This window comes from Lepidothrix coronata, unplaced genomic scaffold (assembly GCF_001604755.1).
Source record: "Lepidothrix coronata isolate B3197 unplaced genomic scaffold, Lepidothrix_coronata-1.0 Scaffold92, whole genome shotgun sequence".
Lineage (NCBI taxonomy): Eukaryota > Metazoa > Chordata > Aves > Passeriformes > Pipridae > Lepidothrix > Lepidothrix coronata.
In genome coordinates this window covers 1,563,227-1,580,302 of record NW_016690272.1, presented here as the reverse complement: position 1 = coordinate 1,580,302, position 17,076 = coordinate 1,563,227, and the positions used below count along the sequence as shown (strand labels likewise).

The window sequence follows — 17,076 nt, the reverse complement described above, 5'->3', positions numbered from 1 at the left end:
GTCACTCAGTTTTATTTATGGAGACACGACTGAGACAAGAACCAAGGTCTTTCAAAGAACTCTGACATCTCGGGCTTAAGGGGGGCGAAAATACTATTTTCCTGAGGTTTTTAACTATCTTACATAATGGTGTAAATTACTGACATGAAACAGCGCTTGCTTTTGTCACATGCAAATGACAACTGGCAAGTTCTTCAGGAAGGAACAGCGCACAACAGAGTGGCTTCATTCTGAACTTTTGTGTGTGCAGGTGCCTGTGGGGAGGGAGCTTCGAGAGGGAAGGAACAGGATTTAAAGGCTTACATAATGCAAAATTCTTCTGTGATCCACCACATTTGAGAGCAGCAAACACATCTGATTTTTAATTTGCTTCAGCAGCCACGATGGTTCACTTCAGCACCGTGGCAATATTTGGATTTGAGGGTCGGACTCACAGGCAGCACACGGCTCTTTTCCTTTCTCCTGAAAATGTGCCATGAGGCACTAGGGTTGTAACAGGGGTGAATCCTCAACTCTATCTCTCCCCTCTCAATGTTACTGGAACCCTTATTTTCCTTAAGGGGCTCATTCAGCTGTCCTAATACGTATACAGTGATAATATAGTCATACGCATAATAAAAAAGAGCTTCAAAATTACAGTCAGCTTAGTAATAATGCAGTGCTGGGCTGGAGTGATTGGCAACTGTTGATCCAATTATATAACTGGTTGCTTCTTAAAATTCTGGGATATGAGACTGATATATAATGTGCTGTAAAGTGTAAAAAAGAACTGGACAGGAAATAAGGCGGGCTGAATTTTTTCGTGCTTTGATCAAATTAGAACCAGGTTGATGAAAGGAAATGCCTTGGGTTCTCTGCTTGAAGTTTTGTGCTGTACAAAAGGCTCTTGAAATGATCAATTTTGCACATGTCACTCAGTAAGTTTAGAGAGAAGGAGTGCCTGCCTGTGCTGGGGAATCTCTGCCACAGCTCACTGCCAATCCCACCCCGCACCGGACACAGGGCTTGGCTGTTGCTCAGAAATGGGAGCCAAGAGCCCAAGGAGGGACCATCCCAAATCACAGCAATACCCCAAGTTTGCAGGTTTGTTTTTCAGGTTTCTGCACAGCCCTTTGACTCAAGAAACACACATCAGGAAAGACAGCAAAGGGTCATCTGGTGAATCCCCCAGAAATAAATGCAGGATTATCTTTGCTGTTGTTCTTTTAAGCATTTATCTGGCTAACTCACTAACTAGCTTTCATCCATTGTAACCCTCTGCCTGTCCCCTGCTTTTAAAACAGCCACTATTATTTATGAAGTGCTGTAGATGTGCAGTGAGAAGCACGGGGACTTTTTGCTCTTATTTTTCCTTGAGGACAACTTAAAAGGAGAGAAGAAAGCACATATGAAAAGGCACCTTGCAGGTAAGGCTGTGGTTCTTCTGTTGCTTGGTCTGTCTCTGAAGAATGACTCCATAGTGGTTAGGCCTGTATGAGACACAACCTCTCTGGTACTTTTCTGGGATCAATCCCTCTGTACTGTTATTGCTACTCAATGTAGCGATTTAAATCCCACCGTTTCGCTCTTAATGCATTAACATTTCAGCACTCCTCAAATGCATCCTGGAAATCTGTCTCCTCCTCGTAATTCTTATCCCCAAATCAGGAATCACGTAAGATCTGAAGTGAGGCACCTGAGTCCAGTATACATCCATACCTCTGCCAAAAATACAGTGCAGCAAAATTTCTTGTGACACCCCCTGCAAGAGGGAGGAGGGAGGAACTACTGAAGGAGCCACGGACATTAAAACCCGCTGAAGTCCCATCACCCTCAGGCTAAAACCAGCACGGAAACTCTCTTGTTTTGGCATAATCCCCTCTGCAAGGAATGCCTGCAGAAAACAGGGGTTCCAGAAATAATATTGCAGGATGGGGAGCAGTGATGAGACAGGGCAGTAATCTCCACCTAGGCCTCTCAACTCCGTTTTGTGTGAATTACAGCCAGCTGTGGTGGGTATTTGTGGGGATGCGGAGCAGTTCAACAGCTGCCTGTTTCTCCACCGAAGCAGCCCTTTGGAAGTTGGTGTTCCCCACTAACAGAAACACTGTGTGGCATTGGAAATGACAGGACATCACAGTGCCATTTCACTAAAAAGGCTGCACGGGGTGTTGCATGGCTAATATTTGTCTGAGTTTCGAGGCTGAAGTTAGAGAAGTGGCTTTACAATCTGCACGTGAGGTACTGCTCGATATCACAACAACTTGTTATGTTATGAAAACATATCAAACAGGGCAGAATGAACACACTTCGAATAATGGCTTATTTTAAGTATTTTCCCTAACGCTGCCTTTTCTTTTTTCCCCCCTTTCGTTTTTGTTGGATCACACTTAATATGATTGCACGACACCGACGCTGTGGATGAAATCAAAAGCTGGATTCTTCTAAATGTGTTCCCAACATTCCATGTTTTTACAGAGCTGCCAGGGGCTATTCTGCATTCCCACAACGGCTACAAATGTAACTTATTGTTTTGCAATAAAAATTAGCCATAAAAGTGTGAAAAATGCCAGAGAGCCAAATGTGAGAAACAAGAGAAGGGGGTATGGCTTTCGCACCCTTTTAGTGGACATTTTATTTATTTTTCAAATGGAGTAGACATATTTATAGCTACTGTATTTCAATTATCTCTAATTTCACACATTTTATGCAGATTCTAGACATTTTAATTGCAAATGAGAAGGGAACTTATTTTTAAAAGTGGAGCAACACAACATTTCAGATCTCAATTTTAATTCCAAATTTATCCACATCACCGTTAAAAACTTTTAAAACCTCATTTACGCCGCGACTTAAAACAAAACCAAAAGACCTCCACGCCGAGGAGTGACAGCACCAAAACCTTTTTCACACCTTTCTTAAATCTTTTTCTTTTCAAATTAAAATTTTTAGGTAGGAAAGTTTAGGAAGTTGAAACGACATTATTAATCGGTGACACGTTATTTCAACAAGAGTTGGTAATTTAATAGTATTGTCCATAACTGATGAAAATTAATACATTACCCACCCTATTTTCCCTTTCTGTCTCCCTGACTCCAATAACACAGGGCATGGGTTATTAGCTCAATCCCTGCTTAGCCGTCACTCAATGGGAAAGTCTTTCAAGAGGATAAATCACAACTCAGCCTTTGGCTGGATAAAAATTCCCACTATACATTAAAAGCATTAGTGACAAATGCCACTCTTTTCCAGGCAATATTCCCCGTAGTTTACTCCCACTGAACATTAATAAGCATGTGGCCTTCCATGCTAAGTAAGATGTTTGAGACAAATTCAAAAGCGCTGGAACCGGGGCTGGTTTTAAGCAGGGATAATTTTCCAAAGGATCCAAGGGCTCCAAATCAAAGGAAGGGTCTGGGGATCTGATCTGTGACGCTGGGTTTGAGCAGACCACCTACCCCTGGCATGTGAGATACCTGGTACCTCTGCAGAGCCCTGCACGACAGAACCTCACTCATAAACTCACACCCAAGGCAACGAAAAAGACCTGGTTTTCAGTAAACGCTGCCTCGAATTTTGGCATCCCAAATCCATCACCTACAAACACTGTTCCCAAACCATAAAATACAGGCTGAACACGATCTCTGTTTAAGCAGCAGTACTGGCTTTGCACAGTGACCCCGCTCCTGCCTTTCACCACACGCTCACGTCGATGTGCCCACAGCCAACTACAGGTTTACAAATCACACGTGTGCCTACAGAGCCCTCTAAGCTGAGATCCCACTGCTTGACTCCTCACTACCCAATGAAAAAGATCTTTAAAAGTTCCAACTGCTTGCTGAAATGCACGAAATAATTTTATTATAAATGGAAATTTACTGTCTGGGGCGTGTGGAGTTTTTCTCTGCTTCCTTTCTATTTGGTAATTTATTTAAATGCATTCAAAAATGCATTCAGAAAACGAGACATAGCACTTTGGTTAAGACATCTGTATTTCAAACCAACATCTTCAGAACTGTGAGAAGCTCTGTTAATAGTCTTTTTATTTGATTAGGGTAATCTGCTGCTGTGCTGTCTTAATCTTTATCCACTACCTTTTAACCAATCAATATTTTAGGGTTATAGATTTGGAAGGTAGACGATAATTTCGTAGATAAACTCTCTAGGCACTGCTGACATGGTATGGATGCACATTTAATATCTTTTCAGAGGATTCACAACTCCAGCAACGCAAGAATCAGCCCAGGAAAAAAAAAAAAAAAAAGGAAAGTTAAACCTTAAATTTTCAAAGCTGTGTGCAGGGATTTGGCCACCTGCCTCCTATTAATGTCAATGAAAATTTAGAGGTAAGAAAAGCAATGTCTTTTCCCTCAGATCATTTCTTCTTTGAAAGGAACCAGAGAACAAGAGAGAGGAAATTAAAAGCAACTTCGTACCTCAGGCCAACACCAGCAAGGCCTGTTGGTGAGACAGGAACTGAACAGAGGTAAAACATTTGTTCACTAAATGAGTGAGCATCTCCACACATATCAAAATAGCCAGGCAGGAGAAGTTCAGAAAGGAAAAAAATTAGACTTTGTGGTTTAAAATGGCATTAAAATATATCTTTTTTAATTTTGCTCAGCTAAAATTATCTGTTGCTTATGATATTAATTTTGCTGCAGATAAAATTAGTTGTCAGACCTCTGTTTATGGCCTAATTACCTTTTCTAAGGAAAAAAAAAAAAAGAGGCAGGAGAAATAAAAGGAAGAACAATAAAATGCAGTAATCTATTTTCCAGCAAGAGGGATTCTTGGTGGCATGTTACCTGCGTGGGCTTCACTAGTGCTGGGCATTGTGTTCCCTGCACGTGAGACATGATTTACTTGGGCTGCTTTGCCAATCTGGGCAGAGCCAACTTCTGCTTGCTCTCAATCCCACGCCTAGGGACGGGCAGGACAGGCCAGATCACCCTCAACTATTTCTAGAACGCTGGGAACCTTGTGATGATTCGAGCTCCTTATAATGAGGGAGCAAGTCAGGAAACCTGGGGCAACGTCTTGGAAAAAAAAAAAAGAAAGGCGCTGTAAGTAACTAATTTCTTCTGGAAGTGTTTGTCCACTTTGCTTCCAGTCTTGGAAACAGTAAATAGATGTTTTATTGGTTAGAAGTGGGTGCCAGGCATGGCACTGCAAAGCTGCAAGACCTGTAAAGCAACGGACAGAGCCTTGTGTCACAGAGGTCAGAAACCAGCACGTTTTGGTTTCATCTCTGAGCACACTGACCGATTCCTCAGCAAGGAACAAGTGTGAGAAAAGCTGAATATTTCTTAACAGCTCTTCTCATTATACCAAGCCCAAAATTTAAATTAATTTGTGCAGCATTCGTGTCAGTGGAGTTGCAGCCACGATGGCACCTGAATTCCAGCCCTACCTGGCACGGCTTGGCAGCAGCACAGACAGAGGGTGGGGGGAAAATTGTCCTTTGGAGTGTTCTGAGCAGCACTGCCACGAGATCTGCCCAGCTGCATTTTGGAATATATTTGACAAACAAAAAATTCATATCTGTGTTCATTTCACAAGATATAAATGTCTCTTTCGTGGTAGGAAAACTCCTGCTCCCTGGAAGTGATTCTAATCTAATCTGACACGCGGTATTTGTAACCGTACTTTAGTGTCCCAACCTATTTACAGTGTTTACATAAAACCCACCGAAATCTCCACATTCCTTGAAAAGTTAATCCAGTACAAATATTGACTGGCTGTCAATTGAGCATTATTGACTTGCTCTGGGACTCTGCTTTATTGCCTTAACTGATGAAACTTGTTTTCTTTGCTAAACTTAATTTCTTTTGGGCCCTGCTTGGATGAAATGGCGTTTGCTAGACTGCTCCTCTTCCCCCCACTGCCATGGGGCTGCCTCTCCCACCGAGCTGCAGGGGTGGGACAGCCCAAGAACTTTGCAGGAGGAAGCCAACAAAGCCACTCTGTGGTTTACCTGACACCAGTCCCATCTCCTATAAATACTTGGTCCACACCAGCTCCAGCACTGCCATTGCAACCACACTTGGTTGTACAGAGAAGTGTCTCCAGCAAGGCTGGAAGGGTCTGTGAACCTTTCAACAGGGGCTGTGGAAGGCAACTGGGAAAAGCAAACTGATTACCAAGGGCTTAAATTCCCTCTGTGTCAGTCTACACCTGCACTGGGAGGTGGTGGTGGTGGATTGGGTTTTTTTAAGGAATTCTAAAATTCTAAAAGCTAAAACCCTTGGATGCCTTTGCACCACTCCACCAGGAACAGTACAAATCAGCTTGTCCAGAAGCCAAAGTTCATGACACACCCACGCTCATCATGTTTTGAACACCCAAGAAAACACTGTTTATCATTTCATTTTTTTAAAATCTGTAGTCTCTAGGTACAGCAAAACAGAAACCAAAAATAGCAACTTTCACAACATTCCCTGATTCTGCAACAAATTCCATCAAACGTTCTCAGTTCTGATCCCCAGGTCAAGTGTAGCTGACAATAAATCTCAGGAAGGATTTGATATTGTTAAGCTGCAAAACCCAAAAATCTATTACAAAAGATTTATCAGAACTTACAGAAAGTGAGCCCCAAACGTTTCAGTCAGTGCGAGGAAGGACAAAAGGGTGGAATGGCAGACAGGGAAGGAAGGGCAGATGTTGAATGACCAGAGCAAGTTACAAAGCAGGTATTTCTCTCTGATCTCAAACCAACATTTAGGAAGGAATTTCCCCCAATGTCCAGTTCAGACAGACAGAGGGGGTTTATTTGTGCTTGTGGGGTTTCTTTGTAAAGGAATGTACCAGAGCAGGCACTTACACTTTGCAGGAGCACGATCTGCTTCTCCACACGGGATGCTGTTTGCACCAGGCACAGCTCCAGGGCAGTTTTGGTGCCATCATCTGCTCCTTCTTCTGTTCTCATCAACTGTCTGGTGAGAGAGGGGCCAAGTCAGGAAAAGCAGGGATATGTCACATTGCTACACCTTCATTTAACATTCTTTATCCCTTTCTATGTCCAGCTCAGGTGAAGAGACAGTTCAGCTCCTTTAATCAAACATTCTCAGATCACCCTTTCAGGAACTGAACAAAGTCATGATGGTTTTTCTTTCAGTTTGCCACCCACACAGCAAGTTTATTCCTGCCTAGTTTACTTTTTTATTTTAGCCCATACAAGTCACTTCTACAAGACTTCCTCCCTTCCTTTTAAATGAAAGGCTTCTTCTAAACATTTGACAAATGGAAGAATCTACCATGCAACATCAGCTACACCAAGAATGCACCTACTCTCTGTGAAAATACTCTGGCTAGTCTGAATAAAATTACATGTTAATATTTTCATTAGTTTACTTAGTTTTTGGGGGTTAGGTTTGCTTAAAAAAAAAAGATAAAGAAAAACACATCACAAATTTTACTTTTTTTTTTTTTTAAATAAAAAAGGAGTTGATTTTTGATAAAATGCCTGCTGGAGAAAACCAATTCGTCTTACAGTGGCTTTGCTCTTCTGCCAGATGTCACTGGAGTTCCCAATTTCCTGTAAAATCTTATTTGGATATGCCCTTAAGATAAAAGCTGGATCCCAGAGGTGTGTTCACACGTGGGACACACAGGCAGGGGCAGCACAACGAGCCTGGCTTACCCTGGGTTTAAGGTTAGGCAGAATCATTATCATCCAGGCCCAGAGGTTTACATCTCACACCGAGAGCTCAGGCTTGGTTATACCAGAAAAAGAAGAAACAAATTATAAGAGAGTCAGAAAACCCCTGAAATAAAGGCTACAGGGGACCCCAGATGTACTTAAAGCAACCACAGTCACACCATCAGCACAAGCTGCAAAGAGTGCCAAAACAAGATGAAAACACAGACAGTCCATGTGTTAAAAAGCTTTTTAAAGGCTTTGGCTGTTGCTCAAAGTCCTTCCCTCTCCACATACCTGTACATAATAATAATAATAATAATAATAATAATAATAATAATAATAATAATAATAATAATAATAATAATAATAATAATAAAAACTAAGCCCTCAAGATCAAATAGTCAGTGGTATCTTAAGAGAAAAAAAGACGACAGGCTTAGGAAACCAAATCCTTGTAATAAATAATATATTATGAGTTAAGGAGATGAACTGACAAAGTGGTGCACCTCTAATCTCTTCCCTGCAACAGCGAGAAGAGCTGAATCACTCGCACAACATTTTTCTTAAAGCATGTTCAGGGATTGCTCCCACACTCCAGCTTCTCAAAGAATATCATGCTCTACTAATTTACCAGCCTGACTAAGCTACACACCAGCAGCACAGGCAGTCTTAACCTGTTATTTTACACTGTAAGAATAAAACTTCGCAACATTCTCTTACTCGAATATAATTGACTGTTCCAAGGCAGGTTTAAATCAGAGATGAGAGAATCAAGCCACTCAGCTGATGCAAACCCAGCTCTCTTTTAGGGGTTCAGAGGTAAGGCTCTTCCTCACACATCTCTGATGTTCAGCAGAGCTGTCAAGCCCAGCAGCTGTGGCAGCTCTGACATCAATGGGATGTAAATTCTGCCTGTGGCCCCTGCTCACAGCCCCACTGCAGCCCTGCCCTGCAGCAGGGGCCACCTCACTCAGGATTCCCAGTTAGTCATTTACTCCAAACTCAAAATGACACCTCCACCTTAAACAACATTTTTAAATAACAAATTATACAAGGAAAAATAAAACCCAGCACCATGGCAGAGATGCCAGGCACATAAGGAAAATTAACTAGCCCATATTTCTAAGCAATAAATTCAATGTCACCTTTTTATACCTTCAGTCCCTTGTCTAATGTCACTCAACGGATTCCTACCAGTGCTGTGCAGCTATTTCAGGCAAGGCAGGGGTAAAGTCCATGAGAGAGGACTTCCCACCTTCCACCAGTCCCGTGTTTCTCTATCAAGGGCACATCCTCTCTTAGTTTTGCCATCCGGGAAAAAAAATGTGTCTGCAACACTCAGGACCTGAAGTGTACCAACTTTTGTGAAAAAACATACACCTTCCAAGCAATAATTGTTGGAGGAGGGACTGCTTTGGGTGTGGCCCATCACACAGGAGTTTGGGTTTAGCCCAAGAAAGCATTTCAACTTAAAAGCAAAAAAGAAAAGGAAGGGGAAAAAAGAAACAACAGTGTTGAGTGTTTAGTTGGCAATAAAGTAATTGATTTCAAATTTCAAATTAATTGTTTTTGACATTAGTTGTTTTAGTATTGCAGAGATTTTTTTAAATGATGCAATGACCAGAAACAACTGTGCTCACAGCTGTGTCTAAATGGAGTTGTTACTGGTCACCAGCTCAGAGGAACAAACTGGCAGAGCTGGGGCTCATAATCCAAGTCAAACACACACAAGCAGGAGAACTAAGGAAGTGTAAGAACAGTATTAAAGGATTAAGAAAATTCTAGAAAAAGGCTGTGTCAGTGGTAAATACAAGTAATTGGTTTTCAAAGTTTGACTTTTCTTCAATAGTGTTGGAGACAATCCCAAAGAGAATTTAGAAATGAGAATACATTCTGCAAAATATTTGCTCGTAGCCCGGTACTTTTGTATTAAAATCAACTCACCCACCAAATCATTCTTCTCCTGTGCCACACCCCACGCTTCTGTTTACACTTTCTCATTGCTCCATAATTTTTCCCTACTAAAGTCTTTGAGTTTCTCACCAGAATGGAAGTGGATGCCAAAACTGCCAGTTGGTTCGGCCTTCCCAGTGCAGAGCAGTGGGAAAAGGAATCATTGCTGCAAACCCACAAAGCTACTGCTGCTGGAAAAGGCAGGAACTGCAGCTGGATTTTAAGATGATTAAAAAAAAAGGGGGGGGGCAAAAAAAAAAAGGCAGGAGAGGAAAGGGGGGAAGGCACAATTTTTTTCAGCCCAGCTATTAAAAAAAAAAAAAAAAAGGCGGGAGAGGAAAGGGGGGAAGGCACAATTTTTTTCAGCCCAGCTATTTGAGAAATAATTGCTGTAATCTTGTCTCTCCTCAGTCTTCTCACTAGGCAAGCTTACTGAGGAAGGCAGATTTCTAGTTCTTAAAAGTGCTCTAATTCACACTTTTCTAGAAGAAGTTTGATTAGTTTGAAATTTACACTTGACCGTTTCCAAATTCTAGGATAAGACCCAAAAAACTGGAAAAAAAAAGGCAAAGAAAGAGAAACAGAAAGACAGACAGAAAAAAAAAAAGGAGATCAAACCATATACTGCTGGGGAAAAGAAAAAAAAAGACAAAGATTTTCACTTTGTCTGGCACAGTGTTTTCATGTTTTTTAAATTGCTCTGTATTTTCACAGCTTCAGCTGATATTTCTGAAATATGGTATTTGCATTTTCTAGGTGGGGAATGCTGCCAAAGCTGCTAATCCCAGGCAGATGTAAAGTTGCACCACTATATTGTGGTGTGGCTCCTTAAAAACAACTTAAAAGGATTAAAAAAAAATAAAAAACCCACAACAAAACAACCACCCAACAACCACCACAAATATTCACTAACCCATATGGTCAATAATTGCTGTTTAATAGTCCTCCTATTACAAACCTAAAAAGCAGCAGCCAGAATTACCAGTAGAGTATTAATAAACAGGAATGAGTTAATAGTGCATAAAGACCTTCTAGTGGAACAGTGGGGGAGTTGAATATTCTTTTCTTAAGTCAGCTGTAAGTAATTACTACATGGTGTGCTTCTGACTATTACCATAACAGAGCAATTGGACGTGAAGAATGGATAATAGTATGGACATGGAGGTATTTTTAGAATATCAGCAGTGAGGCAGGTAAATGCCCTACTCAGGCACAAACCTTTAAATAAGTTTAAATAACTTTTCCTAATGACACCTACCCCGAGCAAATTTCTGAAGAGATCAATCTAATGAATTATTAAAGTAACTTTATAAAGACACGTCTCGTGATATGTAAATAAGGGAAACAGAAAAAAAAAAAAAAAAAGAAAAAAAAAGAATCCCAGGCAGCCATTGCGCAAGCAGCCAGAATTCCAGGCACTGCACAGTCCCAGGTTTCTCCCCGTTCCCTGCAGAGTGGTGCCTTCCTCTGTCTGAGCGTGGACTGTGGGGCGAAAACCCCAGTATTTAAATAATGGGAATTGGGGTTGCAGGAGCTGTGGGGTTTGGACAAGGGAGGAGTCAGTTGTCCTCAGTGATCTGATGCTGCACCTCATTTATTTTATCATATTGCTGTAGGAGCGTTTGGTGAGATGCAGTTCCACGTTGGAAGCACTGTCCACCCCGGTATCCAGCACTTTCCATGGGCAAGTGCAGGCTGAGATTTTGTCTATTAGCACAACATATGCTGTCATATAAAAACTGCTTGAGCCTTGATTCAGAGAGTAGTAATTTTACAAATGCGCCGAAACCTAATTTAAGGAGTATTTTGAATTTTTCAGGCTACAGGTCCTTCTCCTGCTATGTTGCTACACAGGGCAGATGTTGATTTTTCAATTTGCAGGTTTGTTAAGCATCATGGAATGTTTTGGTTCTCAATCAAGAATATTCTTCCCAAGTGGATGCAAAGCCCTGTGCCTGAAAACAAATGCATGTCCTTTCTGTTTCTCGGCAGCACGTGTTCTGCATTGAGCAGGAGCATAAAACAGATAACGTGCTGCTGGTTATCGGACCAATATACACATTTTAAGTCTCAGGCTCTCGGAATGCAATGCATTTGCAGGTTATGTTCTACAACATAAGGCAGTTTCATTTACAGTGTGTCAGACCTACAGTTCCCTTCAGAAAATTACGCACTGGGATGTCCTCAGTATTGTGTCCATCCACTGATGTGCCCCTATATTGGTCAGCTCCCAGCAACCTTGTCAAAGCAACAGCCCCTGCACTGATAATTTTAGTGATGAACAGTATGTGCACATACAAAGAATTTTAGGAAGAGGGAACGTTTCCCATTTGCATGCACACCAACAGACAGGATAAAATGATTTTGGCTGCCCTAAAGACAAGAGAGATTGAGCTGCTGAGTTCCCCCACAGTATTTTCTATCTTCAGCTGTGGTTTATGACTAATCTGCTGCCATGTCATTGATATTAGTCCTGCATTTTCATGTAACTACCAGATACAGCCCTAGAAATCACATTGTGCCAGATCCACCTCTGCATAAAGTTGCTGACTTCAGGGCATTTTATCAAGATGGGTTTGGCCCTTTGCAGTCTTCTGCCCCATTAAATCTGAAGATTATGTGTTGTTCTTAGTCACTGCACTGTTATCATAATGGAGAGCTGATGTTATAATGCGGGTCAAACAAACAGCTAATTGTTCTTGGGCATGGCTTGAGCAAAAACAGAATGGAGAGGCTGGAGACATTAATAATAGTACTTGGTGCAATTATAATAGATAGCTTCTATCAGAGGATTTAAAACCACTCTGCCAGCCTTGCAAGCACATTGCTAAGTGTTTCTGATACTCCCATTTGAAAGTGAGACCATCATCTTAAGACCAGGCTCACACATTTGAATACTGGAGCAGGGAGAATTTACACAATCAGGGAAGCCACACACGATAAAAGGCAAGCCTTGGAGAGTCCCGCTCAGTGAGCCAACCTGGAATCAGAGCAGAAGTCTGTGAGGACGTTTTCAAACAAACAAGTTAAATAAAAAGAAAACAAATAGGCGACACTGAAAGAATAAAAAATACATATGGACTAAGGTTGGGGGTTTCTGTTTTGTTGGGGTTTGGTGTTCTTTTTCCCCAAATTAAAACAATGTGTTTGCTACTTTGGCACAGAGAAACCTGTGTGAGCTCTCCAGTCAAAACCAGGACTCAGCACAAAGCGCTGGATTGCAGGAGCAAACTTTCCAAATGTAAGGACTTATAAGCAGAAGACTGACTTCTCACCTGCCTAGAAAGATTTTTGGGTATTTCTGGTACTGCAGGCACACACATACACATACATTTATTAGAATATTAAACAACAATACCTCAGGCTATATCCTATATGGAAAAATTCTACTTAGAGGTAGAGACTTACAGGCAAGGCAAAGAAACGGTGAAAAGAGAAATACAAAGAAAACACAGAAGTCACAAAAATACAGAGTCAAGGTCACCCAAACTGACTCAGAAAGTGATTATAGGCAGAATAAAACTGCAGCTCTGGAGCTGACACAGGAAGGAGGGGGACAGAGCAAAAGTATGAAAAATAGGGTTACTTAACACTGCTGAGAAAGTTTCAGCATAGGGGAAAACACCACAAAAACTGATCTAAAAAACTGTCAGCCAGGAGTGAAGGCACAGGATGCACAAGAGCAGGGCAGTTGCAAAGCCAAAAGTTCTTCTCTTTCGATGGACACCACTGCAAAAACATTGTTGCCCAAGTTCCCCGTGTCCCTCCAGTCCTCAGCCACATCCTTCAGAGGTCTTCTGCAAAGACCAAGAGGGATGCAGTCAGCTAAAAGAAGACAAGAGAGGCATTAACACTTGTCCAGGATGTTTGATGTATTTATGGAGAATAAAATTCAATTGTTTAAATTATTAGCCTGAGGGAAATCGTTTTGGGGATCTCATTCAAGCTGTTCCTTGGGATGCATTCTGCCCTTCAGAGCAACCTGAAGCTTGTCCTGCTGTGTGAATTCTCAGAAAATAAGATAATGGATTATTTTAAAATGACTCTTCAGAAAGACTTGGTATATTTTAAAGTTTTCCAGTGTGGCACACTGGCCTTACATATTCCAGCTTAACACAAAGTGGAACGATTGAGTCAGTAGTTCTAGGTAGAAGTATTTGGGTTAACAAAACAGTCCCATTATACATTTCTTTAACACTAAACTTTCAGAAGAATCCCAAGGTCACCTGACACCAACTTGGACACCCCTTGAGAAAGTACTGAGCATATTCAAAGCTCCCTCAGTGATGGGCTCAGTGCTAAGTTGTTTAAGGTCCACAATTATGCATCATTTCCTTAAAATGGCCTATTTTTGCTTTCTTGCTCTGCAATGAGAGAGCAAAATGAAACATTTTATTTAAAAAATCAGGAGTGAATCATTCACGCATGGTTGCAAATGTTATTCGCATGTCACCGGCATCCCGAGATCTCCGGCAAAAGTGGGACACTGGAACATGGATTAAGAGACATCACCTTCCCCAAAGTGCTTCTACTCAGACAAGAGACACACACATGGGAGGAACTATATGGCATCCCTACCTGATACTGTATAGAGCGAGCAGTTTGTCTGAACACTGAGCATTTTTAAAGTATGTGACACAAACCCGCAAAGGGTGACGAAGGAAGAACTTCAAAGGCTGCAACAGTTTTTAATTTTATTCACCTTTATGTCTGTTCACTATCAGGGATGCCCAAACCACCATAACTTCTAAAAGAGGCATCGCTCACCCACTTCCAATGAGATTTCCACGTTTTTCCTGCTGCTCTTTGCTGGCCAGGAACTCCCCACATGTAATTGCCATTCCCCTCATACCCGGCAGAGCAGTGTGTGCGCTGTGACTCGAGTCCAACTCCTGATTTCACGCAGTATCACTCATTAACTGAGCAAAGCTGACACCAGCCTGGATCACTGGAACATAACAGCCAGGCCTCATTTGACTCGCTTGCACTGACATGATGACCTGGAAATATTCCCATTTTTCCCTTCCTTTCTTTTTCTGGTTTTTCTTCAGCTGCTGAAAACACGCACTGCTTTTCCCCCTTCCGTCCTGCCATCATTTCCACTCTCCAAGCACACTTTTGTTCTTCTCCCACTCAGTTCATCCTTCATAATTACATATTCCCTTAAGATCCCCTCCTGTTAGCCAGCTTTCTTAGTCACCCCTAATGGGCCATCCACTTGGCACCACCATTTGCCAACCTGACTACGTTTCTCTGTGTGCAGCAGCTTGATAGGTAGAGTTCATTTTCCCTTAACTCTTCACCATTTTTATTAAGTTGTCTCCAGGCTGCAAAGCTTCTCGGTGCCTTTACCACAGTCCCTGGCAGCAAGGTTTTAAAAGAATATCTCCCATTACTTCTAATTTTGGAGCAAGGTGTCCAACACCACCACAGCAGTGAGGTCACCAGGAGACTGAAAGTAAGGGCTACACAGGGAGGAAAAAGCACTCCCCTGACCCATCCTCAGATGGGCTGTAAAAATTCATGGGAATTGAGCATGCAGAATCGACCAGACCTGGCCATACTCTGAATGAGGAGAATTCTTAGAAGAAAATTAAGATTTAATCCACTTAAGGTACGACAGTCAATTGATAGTCTGTGTGCCACTGCGTTCACTTATTCAACAGCAACAAAAATAATGCAGCAATTACACTCATAAATGAAATACTATATATAGAGGATTAGCTCAAGCTTTTGGAGCAGAATTGGACTCTAACAGCCACACACCCTGCCTAAAAATACTAAACAAGGGGAAAGTCTTACTGACATGTGCTATTTATTGGCATTTATAGAGTGCCAGTACACAAGCAAACATTTTAACCTTTATCTGCGTTTCAGTATTTGCCTTAGCTGCTAATAACGACTTCAAGCAGTTCCTCCATTAAATGCTACTACACTGTCTCCCAAAACAGTGAAAATAAACCAAAATATAAAAGCATTTTTTAAACGATGTAACCATCAGCATAAAGCTGTTATTTTTCTGCTGGGCTTTGTTGTGACAGTTTCCATGGCCAACCCATTAACATATTTGCTGTACAAGTATGGTCATTCTATGGCCTTAATTAACTTTCAAGTGGAGAGTGCTGCGGCTTAGCACTTATTAAATATCCACTACAATAAGTTACAGTTATACCCTTCCAACCTCACTTAGCCAAGACACCCAGAAGAACCAGCTTTCCATCTGACTATAATTTTGTAATTGCTTTTTACTGAAATTATGTTGAAACTGGACCCCCCTATGTAAATGTATTTTGCCCGGTTCATCTAAAATTGGCCACCCCTAATCAGATCTGGTTGATATTTGATTGAATAAGTGGAAAATTAAGTTTCTCTCTGATAATGCTGTGCTTTTGCCTCTCTTTCATTATGTATAATGTAGGCATTTTTTTGGGCTGAGATCTGAAAGCGTGCCCCCTAGAGAACAGCAGCGGGCAGGCACGTCGGGAAGGCTCCTCGGAAAGCTAATCCTGCTCTGAGTACAACACACAAACAGTGTGGTTACACTAAGCAAAGCTAATTTCAAGCCAGCACTTTTATTCAGGAAGAAAGCGAGGTGATGTGAGATTGAATCGAGTCAGAACTGGGTGCTGTGATTAGCCAGGCTGTGCTGGTAAGGTACGGGCATAATGATATCATTATTTCCACACGCCCGCGTGGCGTCAGCACCAAGTAGTGTAATGCTCTGTGTGTTTAAACTTGTACACTGCCAGCTGAAAGCAAGGGAATGCCACCTCCACAGAGCACAAAATAGGACTTGAGTTCGGGGAAAAAAAAATAATTCCACAAAGGGAACACGTGAGAAGGCCACAGGAGTGCACAACTGAAAAATACATAAAAATGCAAATTTCCCTAAACTTCATCTTTGGATGGACTGAAGCATAAGTGAGAACTTCAACAAAGCTATAGAAAAAGATGACAGGTCTGAGTTTCAGAAATTTAAGACAGCAGTAGGATTAGACACTTTGGGTTGTCTTCGCATACATTTCTTATGGGAGTTAATTCCATTTGACATGCAAGACCAAAGCAAGATTACAGAGGCATAGCCCCATGGCGAGGTGTATGCTGGAGCTAAAAGCTGGGATTTGAATAATTGTGCAGGCTTACTCCAAGAATCAGGCGAGAACAGAATGAATGGATTATTACAAGGAACTTTGTACATTTTTAACTGCTGGACTTAATAAAATACCCTGTGTGTAAGACTGGTATTATGGTCCTCTGCACTCAGTCTAGTTGAAGTTTGTGGTAGGATCTATCAAATGTGAGGAAAAACAGAAGCTGTTAAAAAAGAATGTGCAATGAAGAACAGGGCAGGGCAGTGCCCCACGCCATCTTCTGAGGGAAGCAAATTTGGAAAGCTCGGGTTCAAAATATTCAGGCCCCCAAAAAAAAGTTAAAGGGAATTCATTTCCTGCATAAAAGAAGGGTGAAGGAACACAAGAGATTGCATTGGAAAAATGAGGGAA

General features: G+C 41.6%; 1 long non-coding RNA gene across 2 annotated transcripts in view; it reads right to left on the bottom strand.

Moving 5' to 3' along the window:
- Positions 1-17,076, bottom strand: part of LOC108500685 — a 260,908-nt gene that overhangs the window by 139,926 nt on the left and 103,906 nt on the right. For both annotated transcript variants that reach the window (XR_001875955.1, XR_001875956.1), the window contains exon 5: positions 6,803-6,914. This is a non-coding gene — a long non-coding RNA (uncharacterized LOC108500685). The remainder of the gene's footprint in view (positions 1-6,802; positions 6,915-17,076) is intronic.